This window comes from Agelaius phoeniceus, chromosome 1 (assembly GCF_051311805.1).
Source record: "Agelaius phoeniceus isolate bAgePho1 chromosome 1, bAgePho1.hap1, whole genome shotgun sequence".
In the NCBI taxonomy this organism is placed as follows: Eukaryota; Metazoa; Chordata; class Aves; order Passeriformes; family Icteridae; genus Agelaius; species Agelaius phoeniceus.
Window position 1 is genome coordinate 9938767 of NC_135265.1, and position 19749 is coordinate 9958515.

General features: G+C 39.3%; 1 protein-coding gene across 1 annotated transcript in view; it reads right to left on the reverse strand.

Moving 5' to 3' along the window:
* PTPRN2 (protein tyrosine phosphatase receptor type N2) overlaps positions 1-19749 on the reverse strand; it is a 635649-nt gene that overhangs the window by 548578 nt on the left and 67322 nt on the right. The gene's annotated exons all lie outside the window — the stretch shown is intronic.

A 19749-nucleotide genomic window follows, 5' to 3' on the forward strand; every position in this document is an offset into this window, starting at 1 on the left:
AGAGTCTGATGAAGGAATAGAGATGGAAGCAAGTTTGGATATAGAAGAAAAGAAATGCTGAGCAGTCTTACTGGATAACCAAGCAGGCAAAGGGTGTGTTAGTTAGAAGGGGTTTTTATGGCTTAGAGCAAAGGATAAACCCACCTCAAACAAGATGTTTTTACCAAGCAGAAAGATAGCACAGGCAAGCAAGTCAGCAAATATTGGAAGTAGAAAAAAAAGTCTCAGAATTTTCCACTGCAAGAAAACTGAATAACTTCTAGCTTAAACTGTAATGTACTAACTTTTAGTGATTGGAGAATAGCAGCATGAATATGGTAATTATAGTAGCTATGATAGACTATAGATAAAAGTTAAGGTATGGATTGGTTCTACTATAGCCAGATGGAACGTGCCTGGGCTCGTCTGGCCCTTGCTGCCTGACCCAAGGTGGCAGCTGTGGTGGTTTCTCCTCAGAGACACCTTGGGCTGGCTGGATATTGCTGCTGGGCACCTGGGGCAAGTCCAGGCATGCAGGAGCTCAGGTTTAGCTTGGCAGAGAGGCTTCAAGGCGAGGCAAAGGAAAGGAGTCAGTTCTGATGGAGAGTTTCAATCCAGAGCTCTAAGATGCTCAGCCAAGTATATCACGGATTTGTAACCAAAACCAAAGGGTCTCCAGGCCTGCCTGCAGCTGGAGCTGACAGCTGGAGGCACAGACTCTGTCACCTACGACCCTGGGCTGCTGTAACATCTCAGATGGAATAAACTGCATTTTGGAGAGCCCCTGGAGTCCCACATCTCTCTTTTAGGCTCTTTCACACCACCTCTTTTGGCAAGCCAGTGCCTGGTGCAGGATTTGCTGCTCCTGAGGAAAGGTGCTGCAGAGCCACCATGCCTGGGCTGCTCTCCACTCAGCTCATCCAGAGATGCTCCCAAGTGAGCTCACTGTGCCTCTCAGCCTAAGGTTTGCTTTTCAGTCTCACTGCCTTTCTCTGGCACAGGTACAAAATGTTTTTCCATACCATCTGCTCATCTATGATATAAGCAGGGTCAGCAAAATGTTACATCAAAGTAATTTACACCTATTGGTGCTGAATTCTCAATAAGTAACACATCAGTACTAAGATGAAGCTATCTACAGTCTTCCTAAGGTGGACAAGCCTTTCTGGGAGGCTCCCCTTGCTGCACAATAAAAAGATTTACCAGGTACCATTTGCTCCAGCTACCTTGAACACTTAAAGGCCAGTTATGCTGCTCTTATGCTGTAGCAATCCTAAGAATTCAGCTCTGCAGCCTTCTAGTAAGTTGACTTTCTATTAAAAACATAACCAAAACCCAAACAAACGAACAAAAAAACCCAAACCCAACCCCCTCCTCCCAAACAACAGAAGTCATCAAGTCTTTCTTAAATAACTGAACCAAGATGGGTTGTGGGGAGAGGTGGCTGCTTTGTTGTGGTTTTAAAACTTGAGTTTCAAAATTCCCTTTCCTTGTGCACTTTCAGGACTTATCAGATTCTGCCATTGAATCAGCCCTACCCATGAGACCCTCCAATGACATCCACAGGGCACATTTGGATGCTGAGCTGTGGCTCCTGTGTTCTCCAGCCCTGCACTGAGGGATCCCTGCCTCAGCAGGGTGCAAGAGGGAGAGGCTGATGAGGAGCCAAGAGACAGAGCTGCATTAATGCAGAAAGTAAAAGGTCACTGCTCAAGGAGGGACTAATGAAAGGGAGCAGGAGGAGAGAACAGTTCATTCTGGGGGAGAACATACTGTTTGCTATTTTAAATTTCATGGGGAGATTTTTTTCAGAATAAATTATTGGAGTTTGTTTCAAGACAACTCACTGCTACACAAATTCCTCTTCAGTAAAAGTAGTCCTCCTATAATGAAACACTACAAAATAAAACCCCACTAAATAACTATAATGCAAAACATCACATTTTGCTTGAACATTTCATTTCCCCTCTACTACTATCCAGAAAAAATATTAAAAACTGTAAAATAATTGATGAATTTCAGCAGTTTTCAGTTTTCCCTACTTCTTTGCAACTATTTCTCATATAAAACACCAAGTAAAACACACACTTTTGATCATATAAGGCTTTATTCTGCCTATTACTGACTAAGGATGAGTAGCTACTTAAAATACAGTTTGCATATATTTGTAGCACCTTGAAAAGAAAAGTGCTGACAGACCCTTAATAACAACAGGCCCCCTAAACACCTCTCATATAAATTCATCTGTTTAATAAGAATGTCCTCTAATAAGCAGGTCAGAGAACTGCAAAGCAAACAGGGCAGTTCTGCTGCTGCTCCCCAGACAATATTCTCATCTCATACAAGATAACCATTATACTAATATGGTATATATACTAATACTATGGTATATATAGTATATAATATATAGTATATTATACTATATACTATATATAATATATATATTTTATATATACTATATACTAGTATATAGTATAGTATATAATACTATATATAGTATATATACTATACTATGGTATATATACTAATACTATATACAGAATTATTAGAAAATAACTCATTTTAGATGTACATTTTCTGGATGCCGAACACTGATCTATTTTCTCCTTTAGAAATCAATTAGTTGGTTAAAGCCATACTCCTGGAGGTGAGCACTGCATCTCCCTGGACTCTCTGAAAACAGGTCCTTAATTCTGCACCTGTGATTATTACAGCAGAATAAACCTGTGTGTGTATGGGAAAGAAGGGTCAGAACCATCCCCCCAAAGGTACAGAAATATTGACTATTAACAAGGTAAAGTTATGGTCCAAATTATGTTCCTAAAGTACCTTCAGCAAAAGTCTTTTTCATGGTTTTCAGTTTGGTGTTGGGAAAAAAAATACGAAAAGCATCCCCTCTGCTCTGTTCTCACCATGGCTACAACAGCCTCGTGCTGTGGGCACATCTCCAGCCCCAGGAGGATTTCCCAAAGCCCCATCACCAGCCTGGCAGGATCACCTGCAGCCAGGAGATGCCACCAGCAGCAGCACAGCACCAGGCACAACCCAGAGGAACTTCACTTGCCAGTTCCAGGCCTCCATGACCCCCAACACAAATTCTGGCCCACCTTGCAATTATACTCCTGTAGCCAAAGGTGGGCTGCAAATCTGGGTCTTTGTTGGGTTAGGAGAGGAAAAGGACATTCCCCACAGCAAAAATAGGATTTGTGCTCCTGCTCATGGATTTTCTGATCATCTGGATCATTATGGGGTGTGGAGCTGTGGGAAGGGCAGGACACACTCTAAGCTGGGTTTAAATCCCAGTATCACCTTTGCTCTGTGCTCAGGGGTTTCTGAGGTCAGCACAGAGGACTCCACAACAACAGATCTCTGGCTGACCACTTCAGATTGGCACAAAGACCACAGGCAAGCTACATATGGACACATTGACCTGCCTCTGGCCAAGCAGAAGACACAACCCAACTTAATAATCAATCCTAGTCCACCTTTTTTCAATGAAAAACAAAGTCTGAAAGCTTGGGTTGCTCCTGGGATGAAAGCAAGAGGCAAACATCAATGGCCAGACAGGTTTTCACAAGGTGTGTCAAGCCCAGAAGGCAACCCTCTTCATCCTCATGCCCACTGGACTGCACCTTCTTCATCCTCATGCCCACTGGGCTCCACCCTCTTCATCCTCATGCCCACTGGCCTGCACAGCCCACACAGGACATGACCCTGTCACAGACACTGAGAGGGACAATCCAGCCACAACAGTCAGGGAACACAAAGAAACAAGTGCTGCTTTCACATGAGCAATATTTCTGACCAGAGAGGGAGAAAACTAAAAGGCAGAGGCTCATGAGAACAGCCAGGCTGCCTGCTTTTGCTCATGAAGATGCCAGGGAGGATGAGGAAGGAGGTTGGAGAGAGCAGCCAGCAGTCTCAAACAAGGCTTAAGATTTAGAAGGGGGATCCTGGCCACAATAGCACAAATAAGGCAGATTTGAAAGAATTGTATTTGCTGAGGCCATGCCCAAGACCACAATATCTTGCCCAGGTAACATTTTAAATATATGGGTTTTCAAAACCTGTGGTAACTATATCACAGACATGGATAACACAAACATAACAGTAACTTCTCTTTTGTGTAGTCAGAGAACATCTCAATGCCAACTTTGTTTGACTTTTTGCACATCACATTTGTCTGTGTTTATTTTGCTTACAAGTACACATAAACATTATTGTAATACTGACAGCATGACACACACCAAAAAATAATAAAAATCACATTTCAACAAGTTATTGCTAAGACATTAAAAAACTTACAAATTTTTCCTGTTGTACCAGTGACCTTACACCCTACAAAGAGAATCCATTTACTTTTGAACAAACACACTATCAGTCACTGCTCCCCTTTGCAGCTGATGCTGAATCATTCTAAACAGCAAAGATTTGCAGAATTGCAGGTGTCCACACAAATACTGTAAAACTTTGCCATCTTGAATTGCCTAAGTATTGGTGAATTTGTTCTTTCTTTTCTTTGTTATCTGCCAGCTCTATCTAATTATCTGAATATTCTGCAGCTATGAAATTCTTTGCTACCTATACTGCCTATTACCAACACCACACCTGAACCCATCAGATTTCCACAGTCCATTATGTCATTACACCTTGCTATTGAACACCAATTTCACCAATTCACTTCCATTCTCTGACAATTTTAATGGGAAAGGTACATGGCTGAATAGATGACAGATTAACCAGACTTTCTAGCTCTCAGGGTAATCTTAAGCATAAAAATTTCTTTGTATTTCCTTTCTATCACATATAATGCCACTACGTCTGCTAATACATTTATGTCACAGGAACAAAAAGAGAACACACATCAAGGATTAGAAATTCAGTACTTAAAGATACTTCTGAATATCAAGCTGATCTTCAAGCAAGCATTTTTAAGAGAGTAAAACTTTCTGGAATAGTGAATTCACCTTTGCAACTTTCTTTCTTAGCAGTTCCACATTGTCTGCCACTGAAATAATGATGGACATGCCAGGAAGGCCATTAGGTAGTTCTGGAGTAGAACTTGGCATCTGGCTGTATCCATTCATCCAGGCTTTCCCACAGTATCAATGGAGCTGCTTTTATGGCACCCATCCACCACTCCACATTGGCACCAACCCCTGACAGAGTACATTGCTGCTTAAGGAATGGGGTTTTTCTGCAGACACACAGGTTATGCTGCTGGTTTTGCTTCTCTTTGCAGTAATTTCTGTCCTGACACCGTGGGGCTGTCATCACTAGAGCCTCTCCTGCTCCCAGCTGGACCCTGCTTGCACCCTTCAGCCCAACCTGGCAACCTAACACAGGCATCAGGCAAAGAGATGCTGATGGGATTGAGAGGTTACCTGATTCACCCATGCTGTTGAACCATTGCCAAAGCAAGGCAATGAGAACAGACTAAAGCTGTCTGAACAGGAGTGGTGATTGGCAGAGGCAGACAGAAAATGAACCCACTGTGCCTGCTGCTGCCTTTACCCAGCACTGGTGACAAACAGACTCTCAACTCCCACAAATCAGGTAAAAGTCACTAAAAAACAAACAACCACGTCAGCTCATCATATAATTTTTCCTTTTTTGACTGATTAGGAGAAAAAACAAGCAAAAAAACCAAACTGACTTCCCACAACACCTACAGAACAAGAGGGATGTCCATACAAGTGCTTGATGTTACAGCCTTTTCTGACAGGTTCTTGATTAAGCTCTCACTTTAGACAAAATTTTAATTTGCTATTTTTCATTCTTCTTATTCTCTCAGAATAAGACTTCAAAAAGATATAAAATATTCAGGAAAATTCTTATTGTGTCTATCTTGGATTTTCTTCCAGTCTTCTGGCACTGAAGCTCATTCACTTCTCCCAAGACTTTTTGGCTCTTCCCTTACACAAGCACCCTTGATCCAAATGAGCAAACAGTGGCTCATAGAATAAAATTAGGGGCCAACTCTATAAATTATTTTTCCCAAGTGCCTTGCACTTTTCCCCCATAAAATGCAAGTTTCCTATTTTAAAAGTAAATTCCTGTAAAAATATGAAAATAAAATACTTGGTATATTTTAAAATGATTAAAAAATTATGGATTAATTTAAACATAAGAGTTAAAGGCTGTTTACAGAAGAAGGTATCTTATTTCTGAATATATACAAAAACCCTCATTAGGTTCCATTTTTTACAGTTTTTTTCTTGAGAATTACTGGCGAGTTATAATTGTACCAAACAGTGTTTATCTTTCAGATAAGCTTTTAGAAATGCCTAAGCTACTCAAATACCCTGACACCTGACTCAGAAGTCAAGAACTAATACAGTAAGATGTGTGGAGGGCTCCTCTGAACTTAAGGAACAAATACCTGAAATTAGTATTAGTTTGGGTTAGCAATCAACCCCACAGATTTCAGAATGGAAGCAGAGTCTAAGGGAGTGTCAATGCAAACAGTGTTCAGTGTTTACCTGTAGAGATCTGGTATGCTAAACAATTTCTGTGCTTTTGATCCACCTGGTTGCTGCAGAAGCCAGCAGGTAGATTTATCTGAGAAGCCAACAGAAACAGCTTCTTTATGCCAGTCTTGATGAATCAAAAATAAAATTACTTCCAGCCCCTGCCCCACCATCAGGCTTTCTCCATAGGTGTCCTTTTCACATCTTCTCCTCACCCAACTCTGAGGCTCCTTTCAGTGCTTCAGAGTTCCTCAGCTATGGAGAGAAAACTAAATTTCACTGTTGGTGACACCCTGGGAAGGAAGGCTGAGGATGCACATGGGAAGGAGGCTTGGAGGAAGCCAAGGTTTCCCCAGCATTCAATGACCTTTGGGATTCCCTCATTTCTTCCTCCATCCTGTGCATGCCTCCAGGCTCCCTCCACAATCCTCAAGAAATTCTTCTCCCCCATTCAGGATCTTTTCAGCATCCCCACACTAGATTTGCAAAATTAATTGTCTTCTCTTTCCTCAAGTGGCAAGTGCTGCTCACAGAGAGGATCCCAGGCTCTGGCAAGGAGAAAAGGTGCCAGGTCACAGTCAGACTCTGCTCTGAGAAGGCAAGGACAGCAAGCTCAGATGCACAACAGCAGGGCTGAGGAGCTCTGGGGGACAGAGCTCACTGTGACCCAGGTGAAAGAAGAGCAAACCACAACTTCTGCTGCCCCTGTCCCCAGTGTCAAATCTGCTGCAACATCTCAGAACATCTCATCATCTCCTTCTCAGCCTTGAGAGAATGAGCTGCATTCCTCAATTGAGTCTCAAGTTGATTCAGATACTACCAACAGCAAAAGATGTAATTTTGAGGTTTTTAAGTCTCACCCAGATTCTTTGCCACCTTCTATAAAAACAACCGCTGATCAATATTTTCAGAGTTATTTCAAGTGCAGCAGTGTGAGATGGGGAAGAGTCAGCTCTGGGCACTCAAAGCTCAGACCTGTGCAGAGCACAGACCCAGCCCTGCCAGACAGCACAGCTCACAGGCACAGGCTGTAAACAAGTAGAAATAAATCAGTCTGTTCCCCCATAAAATTGCTGCCACTTGAGTTGCAGTATCTCACACACTGATACTGTAGATAATTCGGTTCCATCTTGATTATGACCTGCATTAACACCCAAAGCAATAAAATCCTTCACATTCTCATTTTACTGAAGCCAAAGGACAAACCTTCTGCAGTGACATATGGCTCTGCTCCTCTGCAAGTATGTTAGACTGCTTACAAAATCTCCTTGTCCAGCAAAGGATAATGCTTTTTAAAATAAATTACCGGCATTAATTTGTATTTTCCACCAAGAAAACCTCACATATCATCATAATCGTCTATCTATACAGATATATGAGTTTCTCACATTGTTTGCACTTTTTTTCTCCTTTAATGGGGTGATTTTGGACTATGTCATTGATTATATAGCTGTAACATGCAATTTTTTCCAGCACAAGATTCAGCTTGGGGCCCTCAGACTGCAGAGCAATTCCTGCATAGTTCAAACAACATTAAGAACAGTCTAGGGGACATGAATTGAGATGAGACCAAGTTTTGCAGAACTTTGAAAACAAGAGATATTTCATAGCTGATTACTTAAGTGCAACTTTCAACCTCAGAGGATTTGGTATTACACACAGATTTTTTTTTTTTCTTTAAATCCAAAAGCTTTCTCTGTAGTGTGTGTATTGATACACTGTTGCATAAACTTTGGGATACTCACTTTGATTTATGACTCTCCTGCTTTTTTCCAGGCTGCGTAAATTCCTCTCCATACCCCTGCAAGATGACCAGCTGCTACAGGGAGAGCAGAGATGATTCTAGATCTCTGTTCTAGGAGCAAGAATTGATACTTCCACCTCTGTGAGGCAGACAGAGACACAAAACCACGGTCCCCAACATCCTGCAGGAGATATCTATAAAGGGCTCCTTGTAGGATTTCTTTGTGGCCAGGGACCATATTTTATTTTTGTGTGATGAGAAAGTTTTTCTCTGCTTGAAGAAGCAGGCTCAGATTAAAAAATTAGGCAAGAAAAGGTGAGAATAAAACTAATTATGGCTCCACTGGTTTGTCCATCTAAAAACTATACTTCTGAAAATAGCTGATTTCAGATGAAGAAAATTCTGTTTATTCATTGTTTTTAATAAAACATCTTCTACCTGTGCCAACAACTTTTAAATAGCAACCAGGATGTGAACTGCATGACATACAGGAGTGGATTTTGTTTAGCAAATGCTTAATGTCACTGTCATGGTTCCTAAGAAGGCAGCTTGCAGTGGCACTGAAATTTGCAATTAGTGCAGCTTAATTAACAAATGCCCATTTCCCCTTTACATCTACTGTGGAGACACTCAAAAAGGGAAATATTTATTCCTGTGCTACTGTACATGAATGAAATGCGTGATGAAAACCCCTTTAGCCCTAGAATTTTGAACTACCATTTCCTTTGGTCTATGATGATCTAATGAAGTCATTCTCCCCATAACTGGGGAGAAATCATAAGGTTTTATTTGAGCCAGCTGATCTTCATCATTTGTGGGAATCTTGTGTAAGCAAAGCAGGAAGGAACCACAACATTAACTTCACAAGCCATTGCAGCCCATAATTGAAATAAAATAATAATAATAATAAATAGTAATGGAAAAAAAAAAAGAACAAAATCAAGAGAATGAAACCCAGGAAAGACCAATGATGCAAATGGAAACACTCTCCCACCAGTAAGCAGCTGATGTCCAGGCAGTCCCTGAGCAGCAGCTCCCAGGTTATGACCCTGTGGGGTGTGGGACATGCCTGGGTCCCCTCCCAGCCTCCTCCTTGTGGGATTGCATGAGGAGCAGAAGAGGCCTTGATACTGTGCAAGCCCTGCTCACCAGGATGAGAACATCCCTGAATTACCAGCACTGAGTCCAGCACAGATCCAGCACAGCCCCATACCAGCTACTGGGATGAAATTTAACTCCAGCCCAGCCCAAGCCAACACAGTATGGCCTCTCAGAATACAAGAATTAGTTACTGTGTTGGCAAAGAGATGCTTGGGGATAGAAAAAGAATTCTTTCTGTTAGACTGATTCTTCCCACAGATTTTTTGGGAGGAAATAGCACTTTTTAAGCCCCAACTTTCTTGCCTTCTAAAATATGCCATGAACCTCTATGCCAGTCATAACTTATTTTCAATTACCATGCCAACAAAATACATAGAGACAAGTAAATCTTTCTTGGCATCATATGTGAAGGGTAATATTTCACAGAACAACAAAATCATTTTAATCAATGATCTTATTTCTGAGAGGGGAACAACCAAAATTTTGGGGCTAGTATAAATCTCTTGAGATATTTGAAATAAGGCCCAGAGAGAAGGCCTGACTTCTAATTGGGAATGCAGTGGATCCAGAGACATGAATTGGGCACTAACTGCCTGATTACCATCTTAGTGAACATGCATTGATAATTTGTACTGCAACATTAAGCACATCCATCAACTCTTCACCACTCAGAGAAACAGTGGTGAAAGAGGGATCCTTTTCTGCCCAAACTTCTTTCAAAGCTCTCCATTGCTTGAGTTATGATAATTTCTGCCTCAGCTGTTTGGGTGGGGAGCTCTAACTGCAGAAGCAGAAAAAAAATGGAGGAAAGAAATCTTAGACAACTTCAAACATTTGTAACAAAAACACTGTGGGGAAGTTTGACATATAAAGTTAGATTTACCATAACAAAATTGAAATTAATAAAAAAGAATTTGAGACATGGAATAGGACTCATATTTCTTAACCGTATATTGATCCATTTTTGTCCAACTAGTATTCACAGAAATTTTAAGGGAAAAAAATAAGTGAAAGAGTTTAAAAGTCAAATATTTCTAAAGCAATCATTCACCAAACACATCACTCAAGATTACAGGTAAAAGTTGAGAGGAAACTTTTCTAACAGGTACTGTCAGTGAAAGAACAGTTTGTTCCATTAAATTACTCAGCTTAAACCATCACCACAATTCCACTAACATGAAGGCAAGTTGTCAGCAGAATAGCAAGTCTTAATTGTTGTAGAAATCTAGTAAATCCACACATCTCTAACTTGGAAGTGAAATAACATCCTAGAAAGAGATTAAATCAGAAGACTAACAGGAGATTTATAATTTGGAAAGTTGGGGGGATATTTTAAGTCACAGTAAACAAGAAGCTGTCAAGTTTCTACCTAAAACTTGAAAATTAATTAAAATATAAAAACAGAAATATTACCACTTGGAAAACCACTCCTCATCCAAAGAAAACAAATTGGTTTAATTTTGGAAATACTAAAGCCATTTAAACTGCTTCCACTGTGACTGGCTATTGGAGATTGCTCTCTTTAAGTGTTCAATAAACTATGAAACTATTAGCAGTCTTGCCATCCAAAAATCCATTCATCAAGTTGTCCCCCAATACCTTTCTTATCTTAACCTCACAGAAATAGAGATGCAACAGCATAATGTGGAGTAAAAAAAGAGGACTACAGGACAAACAGGACAAAGACAAAAATCTGAAGGAAGGTCTCATTAGTTTTCAACTCCCCCCAATTTATTTTTCCCCACCAGTAGAATATAGCTTCTGGTTGGGTAATACACCTCTTTCTCATCTACTCTAGAGTTTATGATAGAGAAAACATCAATTGCAGCTCAATAACAGACAAAGAGAACAAAAAATATACATTTTTGCCAGTGAAAAATTGCACAGTGTGCAGCTGTTGACAATCACTCTTGTCCTGTTACTTGCAGGAAAAAAAAAACTATGACACAACCTTATCTCTGGAAGACTCAGTGAGATAATGCAGTCAAAAGTCTAAATACAATCTTAAGAGAGTTAACATGAAATAGAATAAATTAGGTACACATTTTAAACCTTATAATATTGCAAATTCATTACTAACACAAATGATTAGTGCATTACATTAAAATCATTTTCCATTGTACCTTGAAGAGTTACGATTCCAAACATGAAACGTTGTATTCCCTTACTCAGCCTCAACATCCACTGCAGTTACCAGCCTTAAATCACACTGATCCTACCACAGGGCACCAGAGGAACACGCTGACACAGCAGCAAAAGCCACCTAATATTCTCAACTTGTGCAGAGCACCAGCCAAAGCTATTTCAGTAAAGACCAAATTACAATAAATAGTTTAGGACAATAAAATATATTTATTGTTCTGTCTACCTCTAGAGCAACTTTTGTTGCTGTTGCCATGGGGTTGAAGGGAATGAAGGAAAACTCTGTTTAAATTAAAGACTTGGAATGTCATAAAATGCAAGATGACTTTTCATTAACAGGTCTTTACCTGTTAGTCAACAGCACCATAATTAGTTCACTTTCAGATTGTTCTTGTTTAGTGAATGAGGACATAACAATAAAAGCCTCTCAGAGTTCTTTATTACAAAGTGTTTGTTTTAAACACTAGAATAAAGAGAGGATATATTTTCTCATCCCCTTTGGAAGAATCAATCCAAATCAGGAACTCTAAAAGTACACAACCTGGGGAAAAAAACTTCTACATTATTTATTTTAATTAAAAAAAAAAGTTGACCCTCTTTAGTACATCTATTCAAAACAATCATGGTAATTAAAAGGTATTTTTGTTTATTATACATTTATGGTTTCCATGTGCATAAAATTGCACCTCCTTTAGAATATTATAAAGTAATACCTTCTTCCTTGGCTTCATACTTGACAAAATGGATGCCAATAGTTACTGCATATATTTTTCACACACCAACTGTCTTGAGACAAAACAAATTCCTATTTCATGCAGACTCATCACTTTTGCTCTGCTGTAGTGGATACACTTTCATGTGAACCATGTATTAAAGTTTTCCACTCATTTCTCCCATAGTCTCAGAGAAGCTACTTAGCCAGGACCACAACATCCTCCCCCTGAAAACCATGAATATTTTTTTCCTATTATGTTTACTGTCTAAAGGCAGGTTGAGAGTCAAAAGACTATTATTGCTTGTCAAATGCTGTGAAGTCAGAAACAAAATGATGTTCACTAAATGATTACTGTAATACAACAGCAGTCAGGTGATGCAGAATTTGTGCAGCAAAAAGGGGGAAGAATTTTAAAAGAACACTTCAAGAAAAAAAGACAGAAAAACAGGAAAAAAAAAAAAGGGATCTTCTGCATAGAAAAGCTTGTTATTGTGAAGAATCATTCAAAAGAATGTTATTCAGAATATACTTAAGGAATCTACAGCTTTGCCTCCTACACACATAAGAGAATGCAGAATGAATAATCATTCATTAATGTCCTTGCAAAACGGGTAAATTTGGAAATTTGATTCGTGACCTCATGTCTCCAGCTTATGTGCTATAAGACAGGATTACTGAAGTTTTCAAAAAGAAAGAGAGAAGCAGCATGAATATTTTAATAAGCACAATTTTCTCAAGCAGGGGATGTGTTCAAAGTTTTCTAGCCTTTCTTCTTTTAGACACTCCTATCAATGCATCAGTTAAATACCAAAGTACCTCAGAAATTAAACTGATTGAGCCAACTAACCACTGCTGCACTGAGACTGTAGTCACTGATATTTAGGGGGACAAAGAAAAACACCTTCTGATAGAGAATAGATGGAGCCCAAAATAAGCAAATAGCTGTTAAGCACTTCATTTTTGGAATGACATATTTTTAATCAATTGGAATGCTAAGTAGAAAGTATCCTTTAACACCAGGAGAAAAGGTCCTGCCTCACTCAAATCTGGAGCTGCCCAATAATCACAATATGGTTGTGTAGCCATCACTGCAAACTCATTTCACATCTCTTTTCTTTTTACAGTTTATATCACTACCTTTTGTTCATAAAAACAAGTATGCTTTTTCTTTGTTGGTGGTGTTTTGGTTTGTTTTCCTCTTAGGAACAGTGAAGAGTTAAAGAAAAAACTATTTTTTTTGAAAAGCTGTAACCAAACATCTTAATCATCATAAAGCAAACCACGCTCGTGAATGTCCCTTGACACAAGAAGAGGACAAACTATGATGGATTTAGAGCAGAGGCACTCTGCTGCAGTGTCCCTCCAACCAGGATTCATTTGCTTTCCACCTCATTGCCAGAACATTATCCCTTGGTGTTCTCTTCTTCTCTCCAGACCACACTGTCCTTTTCAGGCTCTCATGTTTCATCATTCATCAGGCTCAAACCTTACTGAGACTCCCTAATGCCTTTATCAAACAGGCTGTACTTTTCCATGACCTCTCAAATGTTAAAATATTTTTTTAGTGTAATACAACATCCCTGAACATGCAGCTATGTAGTTTACCCAAAAGGTCCACCACGCAATAAGATAGATGATAACAACCATATCTTGAGTACACAAATATATTTTCATGGAACATTTAGCATGCTAGTTTAGCATACATGGTCAGTTACTCCAAATTGTATATATAATGCCTACATCTCCAAAAAAACGCAGAAAAATAAGATTTGGTTGTATTTTTTTTAATTAAAACATCTTCTAAGGCTGAATACTTCATAGCACCTCAAATATTTCAGGGAGAAATACTGAATATAAACAAGAAAAATAAAAGGTAACTCCAAAAATTTCAGAATTTTAATCCTACCTAATATCAGACCATTACATTAGATTTTAGAGATTCATCCATCTTATCACCACAAATGCATAATTTTGAATAGAGAGATACCAGATAACTATCGTTATTCTCCAGTGATGTCAAACCTTCCACCACACACATCCTACCTCCCCACAATCAGTAGTGGGGGAGGTAGAATCTTATAATCAAAATTCTTGAATTGAACACCAAAATGCCCCCAAAATCACACTGCTTAAGCCATTTTCTTACAATGCTTGCCCTGGTTCTGTGAAAGCCAAGAAAATGCATTACACCACAAGTTACAACACTAAGATAGACCTAAAGCTCCCTTGTGACAGCACAGCAGAATTCTTGCCTGAGCTCTGAGAAAAGCAGGTCTGTCCACATGAAATAGCACTGTGCAGCACTCAGCAGCTCCACAACTTATTTACTAGGACAGGACATGGGAATATAAAGCATTACCAATGGCTGCTGGGAGATTTATGGCTGCCTCTGACCCCTGGTGCTGAGCAGCACACTGCCAGTGAAGTCTCAGCAATGCTTTTCTGCCATGCAGGAGCTGCACCTTGAGATTCTCCACAAAAAGAACCCCCCACAAAGAAGTTTTTACAGACAGTTGGGGCAGTGGATAACCACAGTTCCATTACCATGCTAAGCATCTTTTCCTAAGAGGAGTAACTTCACCTTTGATCACTACTCCAGTTCTAAAGCCAGTTGTGCTGGGCATTTCTTCTCCCAGCATCACACAGGCAGCTGTTTTAGCACCACATTGAGACAAGACACAAATACACAGTTTGGAAGATAGATGGGGCTTTTTTCAATCAGGAAAAAAAAAAATCCCACCACACTGTTTCAAAGTAAAGGAAATGAAGTCACCACTGCACTGACATTTTAACCTTAAGACTTAAATGTTAATTTTTCACCTCCAGTACCTCAAATAGCTCAGGGGAAGTGAGAGCTAACACACAAGAGAACACAGGCTAATGGGAAATTGGGAGTCTTCCTCCCAAACCATCTCCATTTCATGTAGTTGCTCCTATTACACAACTGTCACACAACCTGATGAAGAACAAGTGTGGGGAACAAAAAAATTGAGCCAATTTCAATCCTGGTGTTTATTTCCACAAACTTGTTTCAAAAGGTACGTGCATTTCCTTAAAAATTGTAAAGTATTCCTAATAACTGAGACACCATCTTCACATCCACAGATTCTCAGGAATATTTAGGTGTTAACTCACCCTTGATTTCAGTTGAATGAAGTGTGTAAATACTTCTGAAGATGTGGATTTTCAGAACACCATTATGCAATGGCAGATTTTAAGCTTTACTTCTTGAGTACCACACAAGATTGTGACTTCTTCTGACATTACTTATTCAAAGCATATTTCCAAAAAATTAAGTGTCAGACAAAAAAAAGTCCCATTATTTCCTTGAACTGGTACAGCAGAACCACTGGAAGTAAATCCTAATATTTAAATAATTGGTCAGGTATTTACAGCAACAAAACATCCATGTGCAAACATCCACACACACTCATTTACTTCAGAATTCAGGTAAGAAATTACATCAGGTGGTATTTGAACTTCAGCAATTTGTGAAGAATCCCCACATCCTTGAAAAGCACATAAATTCTCTACAGACAATACAGCAAGTGCATGCAGAGGTACCACTTAGTGTTACTCCTCAGAAGACTGAATTTAGTTATAATAAGTACTGATGCTCACTGAAAGGGCTCAGAAAGCTTAGGCCCAGATTTATAGTGTCATTTGACAAAAATTCAATAGCTTTTGGAGAGCAGTGCCTTGCCAACACAGATGTTGCCGCAGACATCTGTTAGCTCAACAATGCCGAGGTGCCTCTCCCTCTGCAATCCCACCCTACCAGGCAATGGTCTGGAAAACCTCAAAGCAGAACACATTAAGTTCAAGAAACCATTTCAGGGATCCTGACTTCTCTCCCTTATCATCTGTAGCACATGTTTACTGTTTATGGCTCATCACCAGCACACGCAATCACTTACACTCCAAATGTTCAAGGAGCTCTGTAGCTGAGGAAGAAAATGCATTAATATTCTGAGCTACCTGCAGAGATCCAGGCTTGGAAAGGTTCACGATTTTGTACTGCAATGCCTGGGTGCCTCTGCCACACCGTGCTAACATAATTCCCTCCTAACAAGTGCAGCTTGCATACATAAAGCAATATTGATTCAGCTGTGCAGAGCTGTATGCCCAGCCTTTCAGAAGCACAGCTTCTCCAAACACTGCTGCAGACATCAGAGCTGTCTTGCGAGGAGAGGGGAGGTGTTTGTCAGCCAGGCTTGGCTGAACGACGCACTCTGCGCCAACCACTGCATTTAATTAACTTCCCTTGCTTGGCCTCACAGAGATGCTTTCTGCTATCTGATCTTGTCTGCATGAACCCCATTCGGATTTCATGCAGGAAGGAGGATTGCAGCCACAGCCTCTTGCGTAAATAAAACTGCCCTGACTTGTAAAGGATCTGTTGATAGGAGCAAAGATATCATGGTAGCCATGCCCGCATAAAGCGCAGCACAAAACTGCTTCCTGAAGCAAAATATCTGGAGATTAAAGCTAAAGGAAAGAATGGCACCCTTCTAAATGAGCAGTTCAAACATTTAATAAAGAGAGGACATAAGGGATGGTTATTTTGAAATGAACACTTTTATCTGTACCACATGGTGTCTTTCCCAGTGGCACTGCTAGAATTCAATAGCACAATTTCATGAGAAAGAATAAGAACTTGTCTTTGTTTTGCTGTTCACAGGAGCCAGTTTGTTTAAACCTTCCAACAAGGAAGGTAAACAAGCTGATGTTTTACATGAACTGCTTTATCTGTCACTTAAAATGCAAAACAAAACATGACATATTCCTGCTTATCCAGCTGTACTAAATTTAGTATATAAATACAAGGACTGTTCAAGGGTAAGCAAAGGATTTCTGTCTCAAAGATCCTCTAAAAATTCTTCCTTGATGCTTTTTTCTTTCCTTTTTATACAAACACATTCTAGGCAGAGTTGTTAAGGAAAAATACTCACAGGCAAACTCTTTTGCTTGAACTTCTAACCCAGACAGCAAAGTGCATGTGAAGGTGTGAAAGCCATATCCCCCTTTACCCACAGCTGTGTCACTACACATACCATCACTGCAAATACTATTCCTCATATTATTATCTTCCTTCTAGATATTTTCTTTAATTTCAATGTTATTTCCTTCCTGTTGTATCTGTAACAGCTTTTCAGAGTTTAATGGGGGGGCAAGCATTTCCAAGCTTGCAGTATGCCAGGTTACTTTCTATCAGAGTCTGCAGCTCACAGGCATATTCACCTTTCCCATCACCCTTTTTAGCTGCAGGCTTTCAAGCTTCAAGCATTTTAGATGGGTGAAAACATCAGTTCCTCCAGCTCTAAGAAAGAAGCGATGATGTACCAGAAGATAAATAAATGACATCTAAGTCACTTTACCTCTCAAAGTTCTGGCTTTGCAAAGAAAGAAGTCCAGGAAAACTAACTCAGTCTTTTTGCCTGGCTTATCCTTATGTCATTAAAATTAACGTGAAACAATATGTTCCTTCTTAACCACTTGATGAGTCAGTGCAGCTCAGAAAACTGATAAAAGGTTTGTGGAAATAAATTAATATTGCATGAATGCTGCTGGAGCTATTAAACAAGCCTAAGCAAGAACCCATCACTGAAGCCAAAAGAGACCTTTACATGATGAGAGAAAGTGGCAGAAAAGTCAACAATCATTATTACAGCAGGTCCTTTGCCCTGCAGAAATGGCACATGACCTAAACAGATGTAAGCAGCCCTTATCTCTGACATAAACAGTTATGCTTCTTATCTCAGATCTCACCTTTCTATTACATTGCTTTTAACAATACAAAACCCATTCTTTTAACACCTTTTTTTTTCCTTAATGCAAAGGAAAATTTATCAAAATATTTCAGTAAAAATATCTCTTCAGAAGAAATGAGAAGGGAAGAAGAGTAGGGGGTTTTTAAGCTATGAAATAGCTCAGTTATTGGTGTTTTGGTTAAGCTTTCACAAGTGATGCATGAAATACCCTTGAAATCTACAGCTGATTACAGATGTGAGACTGCAAAATCTGTGAATTATGTCTTCAGTAGGCAAACCTAGCTTTATTTCTGCAAATGTGGTCAGTTTTCTCTGCCTCTGCTGGAGGCAGAGAAAAAGATCAGAATTATCAGCCTTCCTGCAGGAGTCAGAAGCAGATCTGCAGATCACATGCTACCAAAAATCAGCTGCTGTTTCTTACCCACTTTCACACTGTACTTCAGAAATACCCACTTGTGTGACAAGAAGGGAGGCAAACCTTTTCAAAGCAAGCTCTGCTTCTGAGCACAGTGACCTCCACAAACTTCAGTTCCTGAGCTCTCAACCCAGCAAAGCACTCAAATTTTAATATATCAGGATTCCTGAAAAATTCCAGAGGTACAGGTGAACCAGCAGCACTCTTGGCAGGAAAAAATGTGAAGGATTGCTCAGAAGCAAGAGGCCAGCTTCCTTTCTGCTACATATAAAAAAATTCTGGTCGTTTTTTAGTACTTCATCGTACGATCTCCCAAAGATCCTGTTTATTTTCTCAGGAATGGTTTATCTTCACTTGCATCAAGGAGAGCATTTAAAATACACTCTAGATAACATTTGCCCAGCAGGACAAAAAAAATGAAATATTTTACAGTTACCTTAGACACTTTGACAGAATCCCCGCAAGTATTTTTTAAAACAAGATCAGACATTAGAAAATATAATTGATCATCTGTCTTACTCATTACTGACATTTCTTTAAGTTATTTATGCCAAAACATGAGCAGTTCTACAGAAAAGGTCCCTTCAAATTCAAAGATACAACTTCCATAATTTAATTCTGCATGGCAAAGAGTGTCATATGGACATTTGACAAACTGCCTCTTCATTTAAGAAAACAAGCAGAGCAAGAAGTTAGGAAGTTACATTTTTAGGAACAGCAAAGTCTTCAATAGAGAGATCCCCTAAAGTACAGAAATTTCTATAATCTGTTGCATAAATTCCCCACTATGCCTTGTCTGCTGCATATAACAGTTGCCTATGATTAAACCTGATTAAAGCTGCTTGCACTGGAGAAGACTCCAGCCTAGGCACTGGAAAATACTGATAGTCACCAAAATTCAACCTGTACGAATCTGTCACTGCCCTTCCTGGTGTCATGGGAATTATCTATACAAAAGTCTTATAAATCTGCATTAGTCTGATGTTAAACAGTACTGGAAATTTAATCTCATTTCATCCTAAATGTTCATTAGCTAAACCTTATTAATATCTTAATTTATTAATAGACCCATATTATTGTTTCTGAGTTTGATGGAAAACAAAGCTTCTTTATAATATGATGTCAAAAACAATTTCATATACAATACTTAATTTAAATATTAACCCCCCCATTACAGATATACATATTGCCATGTATTTCTATGTCAAATGACACTATGAACACTACTCCCTTCCTCCTTTCACCACAAATACACATTTTATAACAGTTATTGCTTCAAACACCTCTCTCAAAACATCCTCTGTCTTTCATTGTGAATTAAATCGTTTCATATAGCACATTTCCAACCTTCAACTATTATTAGAAAACATCTTTTGTACTATTCCATTAGCCTCATTCATATGTTGTGTTGT